A 23,856-nucleotide genomic window follows, 5' to 3' on the forward strand; every position below is an offset into this window, starting at 1 on the left:
TAACATACTACTTTTATAACTCCAGTGTTCCAACTCCCATAAGATGATAAACATTAGGAGCTCAGGGAATGGTTCCTATTTAAATGGTTTAGTTTTTCCAAGGCTTAGCATAATGACTTTTATGCAATAGCTTTTAAAATATGCTTTATTTGATGAGGTTGCTACATGGCACAGTAGATAAAGTGCTGGGCCTGAAGTCAGGAAGACTCACCTTCCTGTTTAAATCTAGCCTTAGACACTTATTGGCTGTGTGATACTGGGTAAGTCCCTTAACCCTGTTTGCCTCAATTTCCTTATTTTGCAGGTGAGGCAGTGGAGAAGGAAATGGCGGGTGGGGAGGGAGAAGATACTCCAAGATCTTTGTGAATAGGACCAAGAAGAATTGGACATAACTGAAACAACTGAATAATGTTCAATGAATTTAAATAAATATCTATATTCACACATACATGTGAAAATATGAAAACTCTCTCTACCAATTTAGATTAGCAATTTATCTACATTATCTATTCTTAGAGAATTTTCTGGGGGCACTGAGAGTTTATTAAGTGACCTGTTCATGGGCATACAACTAGTATGTGTTATAGATAAGACCTGAACCCAAATCTTAATTAGTTCATGACCATGCCTCTTCTTTAGTATGCTCTAAAATATATCTCCCTAACATTTCCTTTATTTTAGATGATTTATAAAGTTATTATTTAAGATAAAATTTTACACAGAATATATAATAAACTTAAGGTGAAATGTACCTTTGTGCCAGAAAAGATAATTGAGAAGACATCAAAAGTGACTCACAGATAGTCACCTAGAAAATATGATAATTTTTTATTCTGTATGAATAAAGCACATGTTGAATTTGAAGCTTTTGAATCCACTTACTGTTTTCTATATTTTCTGTATAGGGACTTTTTTTTGTGAGGCAATTGGGTTTAGGTGACTTGCCCAGGGTCACACAGCTAGTAAGTGTCAAGGGTCTGAGGATGGATTTGAACTCAGGTCCTCCTGACTCCAGGGCCAGTGCTCTATCCACTGTGCCACCTACCTGCCCCCATTATTTTTATTAAGTAACCAGAAGTGAGAAAAAAAATTGCTGCTTCCGAGGATTTTCCACACATGGAAGAGAAAGAGGAAAACTCATTTTAAAGAAGTGAATCACAACCACAGAATTATAATATTCTAGTATAACTCAAGAGATGTATACAAATTGCCTTAAAAAATTCAATGAATTTTAACTCAATTTCACTTAAGAAATAAATATAGGTCATAGAACACTTTCTTTCTTAAATGTGAGGAAGGGAAATGGTAGAATGTTGAGAAATCAAATGATGAATTGTCACAACTAAAAACAAAAGTTTAGAATTACCAGGGGATATCATTATTCGAGGCCAATTTTAACTGCAAGTAATGGTTTTAGGGCAAATTGTAAGTTTAATTATTCTGAGAGGTGCTCAGACATAGCTGGAAGAGAAGTAGTTTGTCTAGGAATATAATGTATATTGCCAATAAGGATTTTTGAATTTTTGAAAAAAATAATGTTTGCCAGTATTATATTGGGTCTGACAGAATGGTATAATATAGATATTTGTAATAAGGATTTTGGATAATAAAGACTATGAAATGACAATGTTTAGATAATATCAAGTTTAACATAAAGATGAACACATAGTCCAGAAACTACGGAGCTAACTTTTTATGTTCTAATCTTGGGTGTTTTTTTAACAATCAAAATCAAACAACCCAGGCTTTATTAAACATATTATTCCATAAAACATATATAGAATCCTTTGACTGTGAAATGGCATTTCATATTTAGATCAATTCCTTCTAAGACACAAAATAAGAACGAGGGCTGATTATATGATCAATTTCAAAAAAAAAAAATCCCAAAACAAACCCAAACCCATAATCTCCATCTCACAGATCTAAGAAATAAATAATAAAGACATTCAACATGAATGCTCTGTTCCCATCCCAGCTCAACACCTAAAAGCCAATGGAATCACAGACAATAAAGTCAAAAGAACTGACTTCATATCACAGACATTCAAGTATATTGAGTGAAGAAAAAATAATAAATTTTCTTTCTTTTCTCAGTTTCCCTTTAGGAATATCTAGGCCTTTCTCTGTTAATTATACTATTCACAATAGATGACCCAAAATATCTAAAGATATCATTATCTCTTATTAATATAATAATATAACATAAAGCCATTATGCTTTTTCATATCATATCATATAGCATAATAGTATTAATATAATAATGCTATTCATATCCAGATATACTAATATCTCTAGATATCTTGGATCCTCTATTATTGATAGTCTGATGGTAACATCAGTGATATCAGTGAAAGAAAAGCAAGCATCTGGAGACTTCAAATACTCTCTGCCAGTTTCAGAATCTAAATATTTTCATCTTAGAATCTGTGCCAAAGAACAAAAAATTTCTAGAACTTCACTGAATCACCGAATTTCATAGTTTAGAGCAACCTCAGAGGTCATCTAGTACAATGGAAACATGACCAAGAATCCCCTCTAAAACATACCTAACAAGTGGTCTTCCAGACTTTGCCTGAAGCCTGCATAGGCTGTCTGAATCAGCCCTTTTGATTTCTGTTAGGAAGTTGTAGTTATTATTGTTGTTTTCCTTAACCTCAAACATAAATTCCTTTCCTTGTAACTTCCACCCAATATTCTCATTTTGCCTCTGGGGCCAAACTAAACAAATTATTCACTCTTGGTTTGACAGTCCTACAAATGCTTGAATTCAGCTAACATATGCTTCCTCTCACATTTCTTTTTTTCCTCTATGCTAAATATGCCCAGTTCCTTCAATAGATCTTTACAGGACATAAAATGGAAGTCCTTCATTATCTTGTTTGCACTTTGGGGGACTCTCCAGCTTTTAAGTGTCTTTCCTGAAATGTGGGGTATAACATTGGACATAATATTTTACCTGTGGTTTAATCAGGGCACGGTATGATATGACTATCATCTCACTTGTCCTGAACATTATCCTGCTCCTAATGCAGTCCATTTCATATTAACTTTTCAGATCACCATATCACACTGTTGATTCATATTGAGCTTGTAGTCTACTAACATCTTCAGATTTTTTAAAGGAAAATATCTGGCAATACATACCTCATTTATCTTGTATTTGGTAAGTTATTATTTTAAATCTTGTAAATTGAGATATCCTAATTAAATTTCACCTTACAAGTTTCTGTACAATGTTCTAACTAATCAACATCTTTTTGGATTTAAAAAATATTGCTTATCATAGATCTCATTTCTCTATTAGCCATTTTATTTTTGTTCAGTTCAAGGATCATTCTTGTCATACAAAACTCAAAGAGTAGCTTAGCTTCCCTCTTTTTGTTTGTCATCTATTATTACCTTAACCTCTTCTACCCTTTAAGCAAAAGCGCTAACTTTTCTTGATTCTTCTCTTTCCTCAAATAAATCTAAAAAAAGTCCTGTTTTGTTATCCTTAGCAACTTCTGATGCTGTTCTTACAGAACTATGACACACTTTTGTATTCACTTATCCTTTTATCTTCTATACATATCTTTACAAGAAATCTAAATTGGTTAGTGAGTTCCCTGTACATCTTGATGGACTCTGTATAGACAACACATACTTTTCCTTCAGAATTTAATTCTTAAGAACTTTCCATCCCTCCTGGAAATATGTTATCTATTTAATTTTAGCTCAGAGGAGGGCACCTATTTTTTCTCTGGACTCTGAAATTTATTTCTCAAAATCATGAACTCATGTTCAACAACACTGTTTTCTTCTCCTATATTATAAATTCTAAAAATGGAGAAGTAACTCTCTCCTTCTACTGGCCAGATACCCATAATTTCCACTACAGTAACATGTTACTCCTCCTTGATGCTAATCAGATTCAGAGTAGCATCTTCACTACTTGGTGTTTCTACCCTTTGAAATATATGGTTACCAGTAATTAAGGGAATTTCTATTACACAAATGTACATATGTGCATACATATACATATGTTTACACATGAATGATACATGCTTATGTATGTGTATTTTACTTTGGTTAAAGTAGCTGTCCTAATACATGAAGTAAACCATGACTATTGTAGCTTTTCAGAGACATTCTAGGAATGGGTCTTATGCCATAAATCCTGTTGACATCCTGGTAAAAGACCTCATCTCCTCACATCTGGACTATTACTGTGACTTGCTAGCTGGTCTGCCCTCCACAAGGCTCTCTCCAATCTTGTTTATCCTCAACTCAATCACCTAAGGAATTTTTGTAAAGCCCAGGTATGATCATGTCATTCTTGCCTGCTTCTCTCAACTCCACTCAATAAAACCTAGTAGTTCTCTATCATTTTTGCTATTTAATAAAATGTTTTATTTGGCTTTCAATTACCTCCACAACCTAGATGTCCCCTACCTTTTTAACTTTCTTATACTTAAATTTCTCCCATGTACTCTTTAATCCTTGCACAAATTACTCTGAGACTCCAGGAAATTTCTCTGGTTGTCCCCCATGCTTGGAATTCTCTCTCTCATAATCTTTGCCTCTTGCTTTCACTAGCTTCCTTCAAGATCCACCTTAAAAGTCACATTCTACAGGAAGCCTTTTCCACTATCTCTTAATTCTAGTGCCTTCTTTTTGTTGATTATTTCCTATTTATCCTGTTTATAGCTGGTTTGAAGATCGTTGTTTGCATGTTATCTACCACTTTAAATTGTGAGCTTCTTAAGATCAGGGACTATCATTTCTTTCTTTGTCTCCCCCTTACAATGGTGTCTGGCAGTTAATAAATGTTTATTAGCCAACTGAATAAATTTATCTTTTTGTTAGGATATCTAGTATGCCTTATTGGTTATGCATATTTTGTATATTTGTGTAAGGCCATCTGGCAACTTAGGTTTTATTGTTGGCTCCTTCCTTGCTTGGCTCTCCTTTGAATTTGTGGATGTTTCTTCTGATATTCCTCTTTTTAGATCATAGATACCCTCTATGTTATCTACTTTGATGAATTTACTTAGACAATTTTCTCTCTATATCTTCCTTTTCACGTTAAGAATATTTTGATTAGACAATAGGCAAATACTTTTTAGGTCAACTCTATCCCTATCCGGGAATCTGCCTGGATATATTCTAAGTTGCGGTCTAAATATTCATAACCTGTTCTCATATTTTTTCACCAGCTATTTACACTTACCTCAATTTGTGGAAGAGCCCTCTCAAGATAACTTTATGATATATAATGCAATCCCCTAGTTAACTGCAGCAGACCTCTTATCTAGAATCACTATACTTTTAAAAGAATGGATGAATGAATGAATAAACAAAGCATTTATTAAGTGCTTATTATCTATAAGCCATTGGGGATACAAGTAGAAGAATAAGAGTCCTTCCTTTCAAACAGTTCATATTCTTATGTGGGAGACAATATATATGAAAGTTTTCAGCTACAAGTCATATGGAAAAGACCCATAACCAACACAGTTCAGCATCAAAGCAAATGTTAATGTCTTTTCATTAATGTCACAATTTAATATCATTATTCACATGGCTTTTGAGTTTAGAGTCTTGGGGATTCTCTATCAGGATCTGAGGGGACATGGTATTCGAGGTGGCACTGATGTTTTCACTTGTCTGGTCAATGTTTTATCCTTTTCTTCTTCCTCCTCCCTCCTCCCCATCTCTCTCTCTCTCTCTCTCTCTCTCTCTCTCTCTCTCTCTCTCTCTCTCTCTCTCTCTCTCTCTCTCTCTCTCTCTCTCTCTCTCCAGTTAAGCCAGTTTTACCTGCCCTGTGGGTCACATTTTATTGGCAATTAGTTTATTCCCCAGGTGATGGTTGTGAAGTTCAGTTTAGATTCAGGATAGGTGCTCTATGTGATGCCATCACTCAAAGCTTATAAACTTGTTGATGAAAGTTGGTCACCAGTTGTGGTGATGAAGAAGGTAGGTCCCTTCTCCACAATGATTTTTCCCTTCAATGATGGCTCTAGGGGTTAGGTTAGAAATGGTTTTTATGACTTTGGAAACACCACTATTTCCAGGTCTCTTGGGTTCAGGGTCCTGGGCTTTTTCCATTTGGGGTCTGATGGTGCTCAAAGCAGTAGGGGTGGTTTGATTGGCCTGGCAATGGTCCCTTTGCTTTTATATGAACATATTGTCTCCCTGGAGAGAGTGTAAACTTCCCTACTACAAGAATGATTGTCTTTTTATCTTGGTATTCCCAGAAACTAGCACACTGCCAGGCATATATTAGGTATCTAATAACTACCTGAAAATTAATTGATTCTTCACAATAGCCCTTCAATACCTGAAGATGCATATCATATCTGCACTAGGTTTTCCCTTTTCTGGGCTAAAAATCTTCAATTTCACCTGATTATCATATGGAATGAAATAGAGACATTTTCCAATGCTACTTCCCCTGGCTATTTTTCCAATATCCTTATCAATATCCTTCTTCCACTATGATATCCAGGATTGAAGATAATATTTCATGTAACCCTGGGAGAATACCTCCCCAATTTGTAGTATCTGCAAGTTGACAGGGATGGGAATTCACCCAGATGCTCCGTGCAATATTGTTCCAAGTTCAATGCATTTTGTGGGTCCATATAAGATCCTTCAAGGGGGAAGACACAGATAAACCCTGAGGTCCCTTTGACTAACATATTACTGCTTTTATGCTACTTATGCAGAGTGTACCAAAAGTCTTAATGCAATTCTAATTGATTAAAGCTTAAAAATGCACAGAGACTTTTTGGGACACCCTATATGTTGGGCAGCACAGCCTAAAGTCTTTTGAGATGTCTAGTTCCCTTATTTCCTGAAATAGTCTGACCCAGGAAGATTAGAAGTAGAATAATTGCCCCCTTATTTCTGGAAGGTATATCTACTTTTTTAGAACTTATATCTGTTAATATAGCTCAAGATTGCATTCATTTTTCTGACTGCTACACCACCCTGTGGAATCATTGTGCTCTTTCAGTTTTCCAATATCCCTCTCCCCCTGTCTCCTGTCCCCCACTTTGTGTCAAAAAACTCTCCATATCACCTTATGTTCCCAAACCCTTGGACTTGCCTTCACAATTTCATTTCCTCTCCTTTTCCTCTTTCAGGTCATCTCCTTTCCTCTACACATCTCAAAAAACTAGCTTGTGAGCTCCTTGAGGGCTATGAATGTACTTTACCTTTCTTTGTACTCCTTGCACTTATCATAGTATCTGTCACCAAGTAGGCACTTAATAAATGCATGTTGATTTGACTTTTCCCATCATAACCAGAAGCAATAGGCCTACTTAACTCACAATTTGGAGAAGTTCTGAAAGCACTTGGTTTGGATTTCTCTTTATATTGCATTTTATTTATATTATATATCTGTGTAGAGAAGTGATTGACCATCAGAGAGGGAGGAGACCTTAGAGAACTTTTAAAATAGAGTATGAGAGCATCAGAAACCAAAATCATGTCTTATTTTATCACAGTATCCTCAGAATGTGGCCCCTTGTAAATAGTAGGACTTAACAAATATTTGTTGAATCCATAGAATCAGAGAACTCAAGTGGAAGGGACCACAAAGGCCATCTAGTCTGACTGTTATCTGAACTCCAGTTTCCTAATACAACGTCCTTCAGCTTTTGTTGAAGGACATCCATTGAGTATGAAGCCACTGTATGACAAAAGCAGCACATTGTTAGGAAGTTACTCTTTTCAAATAGTTTAAATCAGGTCTCTGTAACTTCTACTCATTGGTGCTTGTTCTGTCTTCTATAACCAAGTAGAGCAAATTTAATCTTTATAAATGACTTTTAAATACTTGAAGAATCAGCCAATTTTTTGAAGACTTTAAGGCTATATCAATCCTTATCATGTTCAAACAGTTTTTATAAAATGGAATGTATTAAGAGATAAAGGTGATGTAAAAGCAAATAATACAATAAAAGTTTCAATGAAATATAAATTAACAAGTTACTAAGAATAAGAAAAATTACAACAGAAGGTATCAATCTTATAAAAGGAGGCATACTTGAAATGGTTTGGCTGTGAAGTAGTATATATAAACCAGAAAAAGTAATTTTCTAATCTTTGAGGCAGGGGAAGAGTTCGTTTTTCTTATAAAAGATCACCGTGCACATGAAAATTGAGTGACAAAACTTTAAAGCTAAGAGTTACATTTAACGATAATCTAGTCTGACCTAGAGAAATTAAAGTACTTTTCTAAGGTCTGTTTCATGTAGAGGGATGCAGTGCAGTCTTGAAATCAAATCTCTTCATTCTGACAAATGCTTCTTAGTCTACCCTAACCTTCAAATTTCATAGCCAAATTCCCCCAAATCAACAATATTCAAAGTTTCAAAAAGTTATTTATCATTCCACTTCAGATCTCTGAGACTCAAATATGCTCTTAGGTTATATATACAAAATATATAGGCTAAGCATTATTTCTCTAACAGGAAAAAAGAGAAGAGTCTATTTTGCCACTAAATTATTCTAATCATGAGATTCAGTAAGAAAATGGATAGTTTATTTGTTGCAAAACCTGTGTTTGAAGTCACATGAAAAACAATACTGAAAGGATATTCATACTGAACTTGAGTAACTGTAAAAATGAAGGTCCTGGAGAACAGAATGTGAAACAAACCTCCCTCCTTGAAATAGGGAGCAGGGAGGCAGTCTACTAGGTCTACTAGGTCTACTAGGGAAGTGTTCTGGACTAGGCTTTATTTCAGGTTGGTTCCTTGATAGTTTACTTTAAAATTTAAATTTTTTTTTTTTTTTAGTGAGGCAATCGGGGTTAAGTGACTTGCCCAGGGTCACACAGCTAGTTAAGTATTAAGTGTCTGAGGCTGGATTTGAACTCAGGTACTCCTGACTCCAGGGCTGGTGCTCTATCCACTGCGCCATCTAGCTGCCCTAATAGTTTACTTTTAATATTTGAATAAATGAGAAAATAGTAAGTCATTCAACATTTTACAAAGGCATATTTACTTAGTCATAGTATGAGAGGGATACTCAATAAGGATAGGCACTGAGGATATCCCAAGTACATTCAGATTAGTGAAGCTGCCCTACCTGAGTTGTCCCTTGTGGTTTATCAGTCAGTCATCAGAGTACTTTGAAGCTCTTTGTGGTTCCTTTGTATTTGAGTGACCAGTATGTCAATAGCTTCATGTTCTCAGAGTCAATCAGGTCTCAAGAATGATGTCAATAACTTTTTGGTGAAAATTAGTTCAATTTTCATTGGTGGCTATGACATTGCTCCCACTAAAGAAGAAATGCTTTTTACGCCATCAGATGCAGCTACTATATTGGATGTATTTGATTCACTGTACTTGGATTACTTAGATTGCAGTATAATCTCTTTAGGGATAGAGAGGATGTTAGAGATTACCAAGTACAATCTCTTCATTTTATGGCATTTGTTACTAGGGAGAATTCAGTTTGGGAGGGGCTTCCTGAAATGTCTTTATTATAAAGAAGAAAAGCTTCAATAAAACACATTTTAAAACATTCCTTGCAGGTTTGTATGGGAAGCAAATTAAAACAACAACAACAACAACAACAACAACAACAGAGTAAATATAAGTAATATCAAAAGTGTATTTCAATTTGCCTAAAGAAAATGAACCCCAAACATTATTTTGCAAATCCATGAAAACTGGGTTGTACCAAAAAAAAGAAAGAAAAGTAAAATAAAATTAATATAAAACATAGTGGCAGTGAAAGACACAAGTGTTTGGGAGATTTTTAAAGTTGAATTAATTTTCATAACAAACAGCAAAATGGAAAAGGAAGGAAATACATCAACATGTCCTCTTCCTCCATTTTACAATCATCATAGCTTTGCCTTGATTGACTTGATGCTTTTTTCTCCCATTCATGCCTCCATAGTTGAATTAATTTATCTTATGTCCACTTGCTTTCTTTTCTTGATGCTATTTCTTATTAATTCTTCTAATAGGAACCTGCTATATGAGTGATATTTTAAGACCCAAATCCCAAGTGGATTGTTCTCTCTGTTTACAGAAGGTTTGACTGATAGCATACATAGCTTTGTGATGATTAAAACATGGGACATTTCAAGTCAATACTAAGTGACTATGGCAAGAGCTGGATTCAGAAGATATGGTACAAGACCTCCTTGTGATATTTGCAAACTATGGGGCTTACCAAAAAATTACTGAAACTTTCTGAGCCTCAGCTTTCTTTTCTCTATAATGAGGATAATCATATGTATATAACCTACTTCCCAAGATTGTTAATATAAGGAAAAGCTTTCATAAACTTAAATGCAATATTAGTGTGAAATGTTGGCTTTTTAAAATATATGGCACTGATGAGATAAAAATAGAGAAGAAAGAAATAAAGAATAAATGGAAGTAGAGAAATAAATAGAAAAATAAAATAAGATGAATAAATATAAATAAGAAGACAATGAACTAGGAGAGGGTAATGTCCTAAGGACATGGAATTAAGTGTCAGGACAATGAATTCAATGTAATAAATATTACTTGGCTTAATCAGCCACATTTTAAATTAGTTTTCTTTTAAGCCTAGGGGATGTATAATGGCCCTCAGTTCCACATGGTACCTTTCTCTATTTTCTGTAGTTGATATCAGATGAAACATTATTAATATAATAAAATATCTCTATATCCCTAAATAGATAAATTCCTCACACTTAGAGAGAGATTTGGCTGTCTACCACAATTAAAGGTTCTCCGCAATCAAGATTCAAGTCCTATAGGGTTCTAAATATCAAAATGATTTACAATTAGATACAAATAGAAAGTGAGCAGATATTACTTCCCTAGGCAAGCTCTAAGCAAAATTATGAAGTAAAATTAAATTTCATTTTGGTACCTACTAGCTTCTCTCCCCTGATATCTCCTCCAGGTTCCACTCATCCTCAGGTTAACCTCACTAATAGGCAGATACTTATTATGGTGCTTTTCCATATTTTCAACCCTGCTTTGTTTCAAGTGAAGGAAGAACATTTCCCTAAGGATGTTCACTTTTAATATTCAAAAATCTGTCATTTTCTAATAGCTAATTGAAAAGTATTTGAGATTAATAAAATGGACTACTGTAGCCTAGGAAACTAGGCAAAGGCAAATGAAAGCAAGAAGCTGAATCAACTGATAAATTAGACTTTGTGGGATTCCAGGAAGATGATGAAGGTTTGTCCATTTTCTATATTTTTGTCATTTTAAGTACTATGTCATGTGTGCATTGACATGTTGCTAAAGCTTATCAAGGGATCAAAGAAGAATCCACAGAAAGATCAATATGTTGTGGTGATAGATATTATTGGCCCCTCTGAAATATAATTTCAAAATCTCTTTCCAAAATTAATTCTAAAGCTCAGATTTAAGGTATATATTTAATTCATTTTATACCAGAAATCATAAGAAGGAAAGACAGTTAAATAAGCAATGAATAATAAATAGAAATCAGTGAAATGAAATGATGAGGGAGAGCAAGGTGACATATAAAAATATAATTAGGTTTAGAACAAAACAGTGTAACTGAGCTCTTCACCTACATGACCTAACATTTTGGATAAATGGAAAACATGAAGCAGAGGATTGGAGTTTGAGGAGGAGCTGATTTCATTGATATTAGACTTGCAGTTATAAAAGTCACATTAAAAAAACAAAAAAGTTAAAAATTCAGGAATATTAGGACACTAATATCATGAAAGGATTTCTATATTGGTTGTAAATATTTTTGTGACTGAAATTTAAAGTCACTTTAAAAACCCTGTCACCTTAGATTTTTGACAACTTTATAAATAGCAATTGCTATTTATTGACTACTGCATAATTTCTATACAATAGAGGCAGCTGGGTGGCACAGTGGATAGAGAATTGGCCTTGCATTTTGGTTAACTTGAGTTCAAATATCACTCGGACACTAGCTGTGTGACCCTAGGCAAGTCACTTAGCCCCAATTGCCTTAAACATCTGGGGTGATCTCCAGTTGTCCTGATGGATATCTTGCCACTGGAATCAGATGGCTCTGGAGAAGAGAGTGAGACTAGTGACCTTGCACAGCCCTTCCTCATTTAAATCCAATTTACTGCAAGTTATGACTTCACCCCAATGTCATTGTCCTCTTCAAAAATGAGGGACAAACAAAAAGAAGAATTTCCATGCATTATTACATTTCTATGCATGATTTCATTTAACCTTCATGAAGGTACAATGAGGTAAATTCTACTTGTATCATTGTCTCCATCATTTCTAAGGCATCTGAGGTTCAGTGAGCTTAAGAAACTTGCCTATAGTCATGTAACTAGTAATTAATTGTAAAACACAAGGACTGAGCCCAGAACTGCACTGCCTCTAAGTCTGGAATTCTTTAAGTTACATCTTGATATCTTAACAATATCATGATATTAGAATCTGAATATCTGATAATATCTAGATAATATTCTGGTGTAGCGCATAGAGGAATGACCTTTGATTGGTGCCCATCATGATTTTATCATGCTTACATGGAGTCTTTAATTGAGAAGCTAATGTTAGAAGCCAATCTTGGTAAGAATAACTATAAACTGGTAAAGTTCTGAATGTAAAGAAAAGTAGGAAAAGAAATCAGGAAAGAAAAGAGTACATCAAAAGAAAGACTATTTTGAAAGAACCATTAAGAGCATAGGAGAATTATATCCCTATGTTCCCCAAACTATGACAAAGGAAAGTTCGTTGTTTGACCTTAGGATGTCCTAAGGTCAAATTCAGCCTCAGACTCTTTGTAGCAGTATGATGCCAGGCAAGTTACATCACTTCTGGCTGCCTCAGTTTCCTCAACTATAAAATGGGGAATAATAATAGCACCTATCTCCTAAAACTGTTGTGTGGATAAAATGAGAAAGTATTTGTAAAGCACTTAATGCAGTATATGTAACACAGTACACATTTAATAAATGCTTATTTCCTTCCATCCTTCCTTTTTTTTTTTGCAGGGCAATGGGGGTTAAGTGACTTGTCCAGGGTCACACAGCTAGCAAGTGTTAAGTGTCTCAGGCCGGATTTGAACTCTGGTACTCCTAAATCCAAGGCCAGTACTTTAAACATGGCACCACCTAGCTTGCCCCCGCCCCCCCCATCCATCCTTCTATCCTTCCTTCCTTCCTTCCTTCCTTCCTTCCTTTCTTCCTTCCTTCCTTCCTTCCTTCCTTCCTTCCTTCCTTCCTTCCTTCCTTCCTTCCTTCCTTCCTTCCTTCCTTCCTATCAGGCCTGAATATATTTGGCTGAAAACCTCTATCATTTTGAACAGTATAATATAGCCTTATTTCAAATTATATTTTTATTAGCTACGATACTTTTTTTTTTTTTTGCTGGGCAATGGGGTTTAAATGACTTGCGCAGGGTCACACAGCTAGTAAGTGTCAAGTGTCTGAGGCTGGATTTGAACTCAGGTACTCCTGAATCCAGGGCCAGTGCTTTAACCACTGTGCCATCTAGCTGCCTGATACTGACTTTTATTGAGCATACAACAAATTACTCACATGCCTCTCCCCAAATGCACTGTTAAGAAGTCTTTGTGATATAAGTATGCCCTCTAGCCATACATGCCTCAATCTGTACTGTTATAGAAATTTTTTTAAATCCCTAGTATAAAAATATGCTGATACAAAACTCAGATTCTGTTAGAAGAAATTTAAAATGATTCAGAGAATAGGTAGGATATTATGACCTAATATTTTACAAAAAAAAAATCTGTCTTAAATGAGATAGGAAGCATTTGGGAATACAATTATGATGACATCAAATAATTCTGATAAGGAAGGTACAAAATATCTACGACATTTGGAAGTACAAATTTTGGCAAGATTGTGCCTAGATCAGTGCAACTTATTTACAAACTCAGAAAAATTTTTAAAAATGTTCAGAAGATGAAAGCAAGAACAAGTAACTAAAGATAATATAGAATCATACTGCAAAAGAACAGGTAGGTTGAGGCCCATTGTTAATTGTCAGAATAATAAAAATGGGTGTATTTCATTTGAAAGCTACATTGCAGGCAAGAGGAATCAAAACAAATGGACAAGAATGTTGCTTACTGTAGATGAGATAATGGTAAATGGCAACAGAGAGAAGGGAGAACTACTCAATTCCCACTTTGCCTCTTTTATTTCTATAAATGAACATAATCTCCTAAATCAAAGTATTATAGGAGGAAAGATTAATAGATAAGTGCAAACCAAGCTATATAAGGAGATAGAAAAAAACATTTTGCTCTTCTCAAAGAGTTCAATTCACCCAGTTTAGTCAAAATACATCTCAGGACATTAAAATAACTTGAAATATTATTATTAGTAGTCCTTTAAAAATCAGGAAATGGTACTACATACATGATTGTAGATGGACAAATGTGGACTATCTATTTTTTCTGCATTAGTCATGTTGTGAAAGAAGAATAAGAACAAAATGAAAAACAAACTCAAAAAAGAAAAAAAAAAACAACAGTAGAAACAGTATGGTTCAAACTGCATTCACATTCCACAGTTCTTCTTTTTCTGGATGTAGAGAGCATTTTCCATTATGATTCCTTTGGAGTTGTCTTGGATCATTGTATTGCTGAAAAGAGCTAAATCTATCACAGTTGATCATCACACAATGTTTTTGTTACTGTGTACAATGTTATCCTGCTTCTGCTCACTTCACTCAGCATCAGGCCACTTAAGTCTTTCCATGTTTTTCTGACATCTGCCTGCTCAACTTTTCTTACAACACAATAGTAATACATTGCATTCATATACCACAACTTGTTCAGCCATTCCCCAATTGATGGGCATCCCCTAAATTTCCAATTCTTTGCCACCACAAAGACAGATGCTATAAATATTTTTGTATATGTGGGTCCTTTTCCCTTTTTTATGATCTCCTTTATATACAGACCTAGTATTAGTATTACTAGGTCAAAAGGTATGCATAATCCCATTGCCCCTTGGACATGGTTTCAAATTGCTGTCCAGAATGGCTGAATCAGTTCACGACTCCACCAACAATGCATTAGTGTTTCATTTCCCCCACAGCTTCTCCAACATTTATTATTTTCAAATATGGACTCTTTCTTAAAAAACCCCCAACAACATAGAATCAATTTTTCACACTATAGGGGATGATATTGACTGATTATGGGAAATATTCTGGAAAAGATTCCTAAAAGGATAGTTTGTTAGCACTTACAAAGAAAAGCATATGTGTGTGTGTGTGTGTATATATATATATATATATATATATATATATATATATATAGAGAGAGAGAGAGAGAGAGAGAGAGAGAGAGAGAGCATCATGGGTTTAAAAACAAGGGAAATTCAACTAATATTATTTCCTTTTCTTCAAAGGTTGCTGGTTCAGAAAATGCTGTAAACATACAGCATATACCTGGATTTTTTAGTTAGGAATTTGATAAACTTGTGGTATTATCAATAAGATAGACAGCTTTGCACTAAATGTAGTTTGGTTGATTTGAAACTAGATGAATGACCATAGCCAAGGAGTAAGACAATCACAAAACGTAAAAGTTTGAAGAGACTTCAAAGACATCTAGAATAACCTGTTCGTGAATAGGAATCTCCTCTATAACAAACAATCCAATGGACATCTAACCCCAAATTGAAGATTTCAAAAGAAAAGGAATGTATTACCTCAGAAAGTAGCCTATTTTTCATGCCTCTCAGTGGTTATCAAGATCTGGGAAGGGATGATAATTAGTGAATCTATTTCAGTCTAGAGGGAAATTTTCAGTGGAGTACCTCAGAGTCTTTGGATTTATTTTAGAAATATTTTTTAAAGTAATAAATTGAATGAAGGAAGGCATAGATAGCATGAAAGGTACTATGTTGTGCAAGTGAATCAGGATTCAAAACAGTATAAAAATTGGAAATATGGGCCAAATGAAAGAAGATGAAATTTAATAGGAATACATATGTATAAAATACTATACTTGGTTTCAAAAATCAATTACAAAATTAAAGATGAGGGAGATGTAAAAAGGGTTTATGTGGAAAAAAGACATGGTAAGATTAGGGGAATGCAAAATGATATGAATTAACAATGTGATGTGGCACTCAAAGAATAATGTGGTCTTAGGCTGAATTAAGAGCTACTTAGGGTCCAAATACACTATAACACTATATATTACACTGTGATAATTTTTGATCTGTTTCAATTTTTTGAGGATCAATTCTTTAATTCTTTACTAATATATTCTACTTTCACTGATAGCAATCATACCTTCATGCTGACAAACAGGATCTTCATAAGTTGTTGCAGCTGAAAAGTTCTTTATTTGAGGGAGTAATCTCACATGAGGACATTCATATCAATTGTCTAGTCCTGTTCCTTGAGCAAGAAATATGAGGTCCATGATTGAATGCTTTCTGATTTGAAAGACTTCATAATGCTTGTGTTCTGGTGAGCATCTATGAACATCCAGAGTCACTTTTGTTCCATGAGTAGAAATTAGAATACTATTTTAGCATTAAGAAGGTATTGTATAGGGGCAGCTAGGTGACGCAATGGATAGAGCACCGGCCCTGGAGTCAGGAGTACCTGAGTTCAAATCCGGCCTCAGACACTTAACACTTGCTAGCTGTGTGACCCTGGGCAAGTCACTTAACCCCAATTGCCTCACTAAAAAAAAAAAAAGGTATTGTATAGCAAAATATTAAGAGTGCTTGAAATATTGATGAAAAAACATTCAAATATAAATAAATTTGATAAGGGTTTCAATTAATTTACATGCAACAAATAAAAATGGACATCATTTGGCTGCAACTGGGGCCTTGCCTCAATTCTAATATATTAGAATCTTTCTCTTAACAATATCCCCTCTGTCTTAGTTCCTTCTGCCTGCTGCCAGACTGCCCTAACAATAAATACCTGTCTACCTGTGCTGTTTTCAGTCTGACATTGTACTAGGACATCCACCTCCTGACAACTATTGACCCCTCAAATGACAATCATGTGTGACTGAATTATTAAATGCTTGCTGCTGAATTCTACTATCCACTACTAGCACCCACTGCAAAAACAGTTCCTGATTATTCAAATGACCATTTGAAATACAGTAAAAATCTTGGAAAACCAGAAAATTCTGTAGAGAATATATGAAAAAGGTCAAAATGGGTACATGATTTAGACATAAAGGGTAATACCATAGGTAAATTAGTAGAGGAAGGAATAGTATACCTCTCAGATCTATGGAGAGGAGAAGAATTTATGACCAAACAAGAGATAGAGAATATTATGAAATGCAAAATTATTTTGATTACATTAAATTAAAAAGGTTTTGTACAAACAGAAGCAATGAATCCAAATTAGAAGGGAAGCAGAAAGCTAGGAAACAATTTTTACAGGCAGTGTTTCTGATAAAGGCCTCTTTTCTAAAATATATAGGGAACTAAATCAAATTTATAAGAATGCAAGTCATTCCCCTATTGAAAAATGATCAAGGATATGAGCTGGCAGTTTTCAGATGAAGAAATCAAAGCTATCTGTTGCCATATGAAAAAAAAATGCTCTAAATCACTACTGATTAGAGAAATGCAAATTAAAACCACTCTGAGGTACCACTGCACACTTATCAGGTTGGCTATTATTACAAAAAAGGAAAATAATAAATGTTGGAGAAGATGTGGGAAATTGGAACACTAATGCATTGTTAGTGGAGTTGTGAACTGATCCAACCATTTTAGACAGCAATTTGGAATTATGACCAAAGGGCTATGGGACTGTGTATATCCTTTGACCCAGTAACACCACTACTAGGTCTGTATTCCAAAAAGATCATAAAAAAGGGAAAAGGACCTACATGTACAAAAATATTTATAGCTGCTCTTTTTGTGGTGGCAAGACATTGGAAATTGAGGGGATGCCCATCAATTGGGGAATGGGTAAACAAGTTGTGGAATATGAATGTGTTGTTTTGGTTTTTTTTTTTTTTTTTGGTGGTGGTGGGGACAATGAGGGTTAAGTGACTTGCCCAGAGTCACACAGCTAGTAAGTGTCAAGTGTCTGAGGCCAGATTTGAACTCTTGAATCTGGGGCCAGTGCTTTATCCACTGCTCCACCTATCTGTCCCCAATATATGAATGTAATGGAATACTATTGTGCTGTAAGAAAATATGAGCAGGCAGATGTCAGAAAAACGTGGAGAGACTTAAGTGGACTGATGCTGATTGAAGTGAGCAGAAGCAGGGTAACATTGTACACAGTAACAGAAACATTGTGTGATGATCAGATGTGATAAACTTAGCTCTTCTCAGCAATACAATGATCCAAGACAACTCCAAAGAACTCATGATGGAAAAAGTTCTCCACATCTAGAGATCATATAATCTATCCATTTCATTTTACAAAGCAGAGATATAAGCCCACTGAACCTTTTTCTCTAGTTCTTAGATCTTTGTGTTTCCAAGCATTTCCAGTCCTAGTGCCAAGTTCTGGGACTGAAAAACTTTTCCATCATACTGTTATATTGCAAATGTTGTAGGTTCCTTGAGGGGAGAGTCTATTTTTTTGTATATTTATTTCCCAGCATCCAGAAAAGTACATTGTAGATAGTTAAAAAAATGTTATGGAAAGCTATTTTGTCTAGATGAAATTTCTTAGTTTTGGGTCAATTTAATCAGAAGCAGAAAGTAATTTCCTCTTATTCGTTTTTCCATATTTTGAAGAAATAAAAAACAATGCAATTTAAGTAGTTATTGCTTTCTCTATTCATCAACAAGAGAGCTCCAGCAAGTATCTAGATAACTAAAGCCCCCTAAGACTACTACATCATGGTTTTTACTTTGTTTGTTTTGTTTGCTCAAGGTTTATAATCCATTTCCTGAACTTCTCCCCTATTTTCTATATCTATCCAGGAAGTCTACACCCTACTCTGATAAAAACAAATTTCTATTTCTTTTTTCCTATGATTGTTTGGTTTTTTTTGTTTTGTTTTGTTTTGTTTTTAGCCAAGTGTGCTCCAATATGGTTCCCCTCTTTGCTTTCTGGATTCCTCATATGAGTATACCTTTTTAAGACAAAGTGCTTCTCTAAAAACCCTTCACTTCCTGTATTTCTTTTGATTAAGGTATAAGCATGTAGAGCCCTATTCCATTTACTGGTCTTATTCTACAAAGTCTCAGAATTGCTCTAAGAATTCATGGTTGAAGCAGGCTCATGGCGGGGGACTTGAGGAAGAACCAGACCAGGCTGGAACTCTGGGCTAGATAGGCCTTTTCTTAACTTTCTGAACTTCATGTGTTCTGCTTTTACTAATACCTAGTATGCTTTAATAAATGCTTAATCCCCAACGACTTATGCTAAAGCTTCTAATTTAAGGTGAACACACATTTAGATTTTAAATATCACACATCTATGTATCTGTATGTAAGTATATACTATATACAAAAAATAGTACTATACATATATATTTTTATGTGTGTATATATACATACATAAGGATATATATTATGGTAATATAGGAGTATCTGTGTGCATATAGCTGGGAATTCAATAAACATTTATCAAATTCTTGTGGGTATAAACAGTTATCAAATGTCTACCACATGTCAGGTACTGGGTTACATGCTGGGGATACGAAAAAATGTTTTTTTTTTAAATGGGGCAATGGGGGGCACCTAGGTGGCACAGTGGATAGAGCAACGGCCCTGGATTCAGGAGGACCTGATTCAAATCTGGTCTCAGACCCTTGACACTTACTAGCAGTGTGACCCTGGGTAAGTCACTTAACCCCAATTGCCTCACCAAAAAAAAAAAAAAGGCAATGAAGGTTAAGTGAGTTGCCCAAGGTCACACAGACAAAGAATGTTAAATGACAGTTTTTGTACTCAAGAAACTTACAGCAGAATGAGGGAGGCCTCAGGCAACAACTGTCTACATGTTATCTATAAACACAATAAATTTGAAATTACCAGAAGGAAGGAGAAGGATGATGATACCCAAGAATAATTGTTTTCTCTCTCCTCTGTCCTCTCAGTTTTACAGTTTCAGGCACTTTTGGTTGGATTTGTAAACATTCTATCCCTGGCAAAGAGCCTATCTGTCATTCTTAATGACAACTTAATTTTAAACTGTCCAGAAATCCAAATAAATACTTTCTCAGACACCATCTTCTGCACTTCCTCAATTAGATTTTCTCTTCTGCAACCTTTGCTTTTGATGAGCAACTGTTATGAAAGCTATACCTGAGATCCTAATGTCCAGTTCCTGGAGCAAGACTTGGTAATTATTAGCAAAGCTTTCGAGGTTTATCCTGCCAGTATTATTTGTACCCATATGAATCACCAGAAACAGATTGTAGTCATCTATTGTGACAAGTCTTAGGGGTTTCTCTGTTATGTTTCAAACTCCCTAGGAAATCAATAAGCCTTTCACTCATTGTTATCAGTTCAGTAAAAAGCTGCCTTAGTACTCCCTCTCTCTCCCACTGTGTTCTTTTTAGTCCATTCAGGTTCACATGCTTGTTCATTTTTTACTTTCCTCTCTCCTTATCCTCCATAATCAATCAGTTGCCATGCCTTGTTAATTTGACCTCTTTAAATCTCACATCTTCCTTTTCTTACTTCTGTCCCCTTCTTTTTTTTTGCTGTACTCACACCAGCCACTACAGTACTTTATGGCTATCATTTGGATTATTACAGTAGCCTCCAGATTGGTCTCCCCTGCCTCCAATGTTTCTCCTCTCCAATAGAACTTCCACATAATTAGTATCACTCATTTATTTAAACTCATTTCCAAACACTCCTCCAATTCAGACTCCTATTTTGCCTATAGCATAAAATGCAAACTCTTTAGTCTAACATTTAAAACTCTCCATAATTTGGCTCCCATCTCTCCAGGTTTATTTTATCTTAATCCTCTTTGTATACTATATGGAATAGCCAAACTAGCCTATTACTCTACTAACCATTCTTTGAACTTGACAGGAGATCTCTCAGCTCTGTGTACCATACTTATAATGTACCCCCTTCTCACTTTCACCTCAGAAACAACCTTAAAGACATTGCTTAGGTGCCACTTATGGAATGTTTTTCTAATTCTCACCTCCTTCCTGTTTTTAGCACTCTATCCCCTTGAAAATTCTATTTACTTGCTGGGAGAGTGTATCCTCAATTTTCCATGAAACTGTAAGCTTCTTAAAGCCAGTGACTTTTTTTTTGTCTTTTTATTCCTAGTGCCTAGCTTAGTAGTAAACATTTACCAAATATTTGTTGTTTAACTAAACCTTATTCAATATCTCTTACAGTGGGTTCCCTGAAAGGTTTTTAAAACACTTTTATAATTTGTTTACTTTGTAATACTATATATTTATTTTATGAATTTAATACATTATTCTGAGAAGTCCATAAGCTCCATAATACTGACAAAAGGTCAACAACCCATGTCTTAGACTAAAGCACCTTCAGAATTTAATGACATCTAATTAAATCTGGCTGACTAATTGCTATCACCTGATAATTATGTGGGAAGACACCGGTAGGGCTTGTAAGTTAAAGTATTAGAAAAACTCCCCCATACACACAGCCCCTCAAGTTTTCCCCTAGAACTCATAGGAGAGAATATAGGCAGCCTAAACCTGGGGTCCCAGTATGCCAGTGTGAGTGGGGTTTGGAAGAGTAATTCCAGAGCCTAGAAGCAAGCAAGGTACTACGGTTTATATAGTAGCAGGATCAAACCATCAGAGCTGCAACTAAGGAAAATGCCTCTGACAGGAGAGTGTTAGAGGAACTGGAGTAGGGAGATCTTTGAGGCAGGAGAAGTAATTATCAGGCTGTTGGAATAGTTGGAATAGGTGAGGGCTTAAAGTGGTAGCTGTGTGAGTGGAGAAAAGGTATCAGATGTAAGAGATGTTTTGAAGATAGAGACAAAAAAATTTGCCAACTGATTGGATCTGTGAGGTGTAGGAGAGTGAGAAGTCAGGATAATATCTAGGTTATGAATCTGGGAGACTAGAAGCATGATGATACCTTTGACAGAAACAGTGAAGTATAGAAGTAAAAGATGAGTCAGGGGCAACTAGGTGGTGCAGTGGATAAAGCACCAGCCCTGGGTTCAGGAGGACCTGAGTTCAAATCTGACCTCAGACACTTGACAACTTGACACTTACTAGCTATGTGACCCTGGGCAAGTCATTTAAGCTCCCTTGCCCCGAAAAAGAAAAAAAGATAATGAGTCCACTATGGGATAGTTTAAGTTGTTAAAGAAAATAAAATATGAGTAAGCCCCTCCTCTGTTTTCTTCATATGGGGTGATGAGGTGATTGAGGGGACTATGGCTATGGAATATTACATATTACATCATATTTTTAATATATGGACTAGTGTTGCTGAACTTTTTTTCCTTTTTGAAGAAAATTCTTCATGATAAAAAGTGGCTCTCTGGAAATGTGAATGGAAGGAATACACTAGAAAATTAGGTATATGAAAAAGATGTCACTGAAATTTTACTTTTTAAAAATCTAATGACATACTTGGCATGCCCTGAGCTCACAGGATATTAATAATTTAAAATTTTAAGTAACTTTTGAATAGCTAACTGTATTTTTTACTTCTGACTAAAGTTTAAGGCCAGGAAACATATATTTGTGTATACATATATACATCATATAATATATATATATTTATACACACGCACACATACATATACATATACATATATATATATATATATATATATTCATATCTGTTTACTCATCCTTCCTCCTAAATTTTGTGGGCTACTGAGTCAACCTGAAAGTCACTAATAACATGAGATAAAGATGAATACAGAAAGGAGTAACATCAATAGATTTATCGCAACAATAGTGCACTGCCCTCACCTTTGAAAACCATTTCCATATTTTTTTTTTATTCTTAACTAATATCATAGCATGTAAAAGAAGCTTGTAGGAATTATTTGCCTTGTAACTCAGTAAAACACCAAAGGAGATCTCCCTATCCCAACAGTCAGGATGGATATTCTAGTTAAGATTTGGAATACAATCTTCTTTCCTTTGTGATAGGATTTCCTTTGTGTGTCTAATGTTGATTGTCCTTCATTCTCAAAGAGGACCATGAAATTGGGAGGTGATGTTATTACTTGCAGTGAATTGGATTTAAGTGAGGGGAGGCTGTACAAAGTCACCAGCCTCACTCTAGACTCCTCTAGAGTCATCTGGGTACAATGGCAAAATATACATCAGGACGACTGGTACTAGATGTTTGAGGCAATCAAGGTTCAGTGACTTGCCCAAGGTCACACAGCTCGTAAGTGTCAAGTGTCTGAAGCCAGAATCGAACTCACATCCTCCTGACTCCAGGGCCAGTGCTCTATCCACTTGTGCTAGCTAGCTTCCCTGTGTACCTAATAAGCATGACCACAAAGTATAACAATGCAATTTATTGAATCAATATAACATATGTATGTACATTTTTCTAAGAAAAATTTAAAATCTAAAACAGGAAAATTACATGATATAAAGGAATTATATGTATGGAGAATTCGGTTTTTGACACAACAAATCATGTTCAATACTTTGAAATGGCTAAAAAAAACTTTGTTGTGAATTTATTAACTGATTAAAAAGAAAAATACTCCACCCAGATACTCAATTTACATATAAGAAGGCCTTAAAATCTATTTTATGAACTTCAATTTTTTTTAAATTATAAAGTTTGTCTGAATTAAAGGGATCTAAATAGTATTTCAGATCTCATAGAAGGATGGTTCAAGAAGCAATTATTTAGACAGGAAACAATTTATAAATAAGAGAAACTGCTAGGCATTTCTGAAAAACTGAAAATGAAGCCCTAACATGAGGTGAACGTCAAGAAAACAA

At 35.0% G+C, this 23,856-nt stretch overlaps 1 protein-coding gene across 1 annotated transcript in view; it reads right to left on the bottom strand.

Annotated features, from left to right (window-relative positions):
• The window catches only part of DOK6 (docking protein 6), a 718,344-nt gene that overhangs the window by 265,846 nt on the left and 428,642 nt on the right, over positions 1–23,856 (bottom strand). The gene's annotated exons all lie outside the window — the stretch shown is intronic.

The sequence above is a fragment of the Dromiciops gliroides genome, chromosome 1 (genome assembly GCF_019393635.1).
Source record: "Dromiciops gliroides isolate mDroGli1 chromosome 1, mDroGli1.pri, whole genome shotgun sequence".
In the NCBI taxonomy this organism is placed as follows: Eukaryota; Metazoa; Chordata; class Mammalia; order Microbiotheria; family Microbiotheriidae; genus Dromiciops; species Dromiciops gliroides.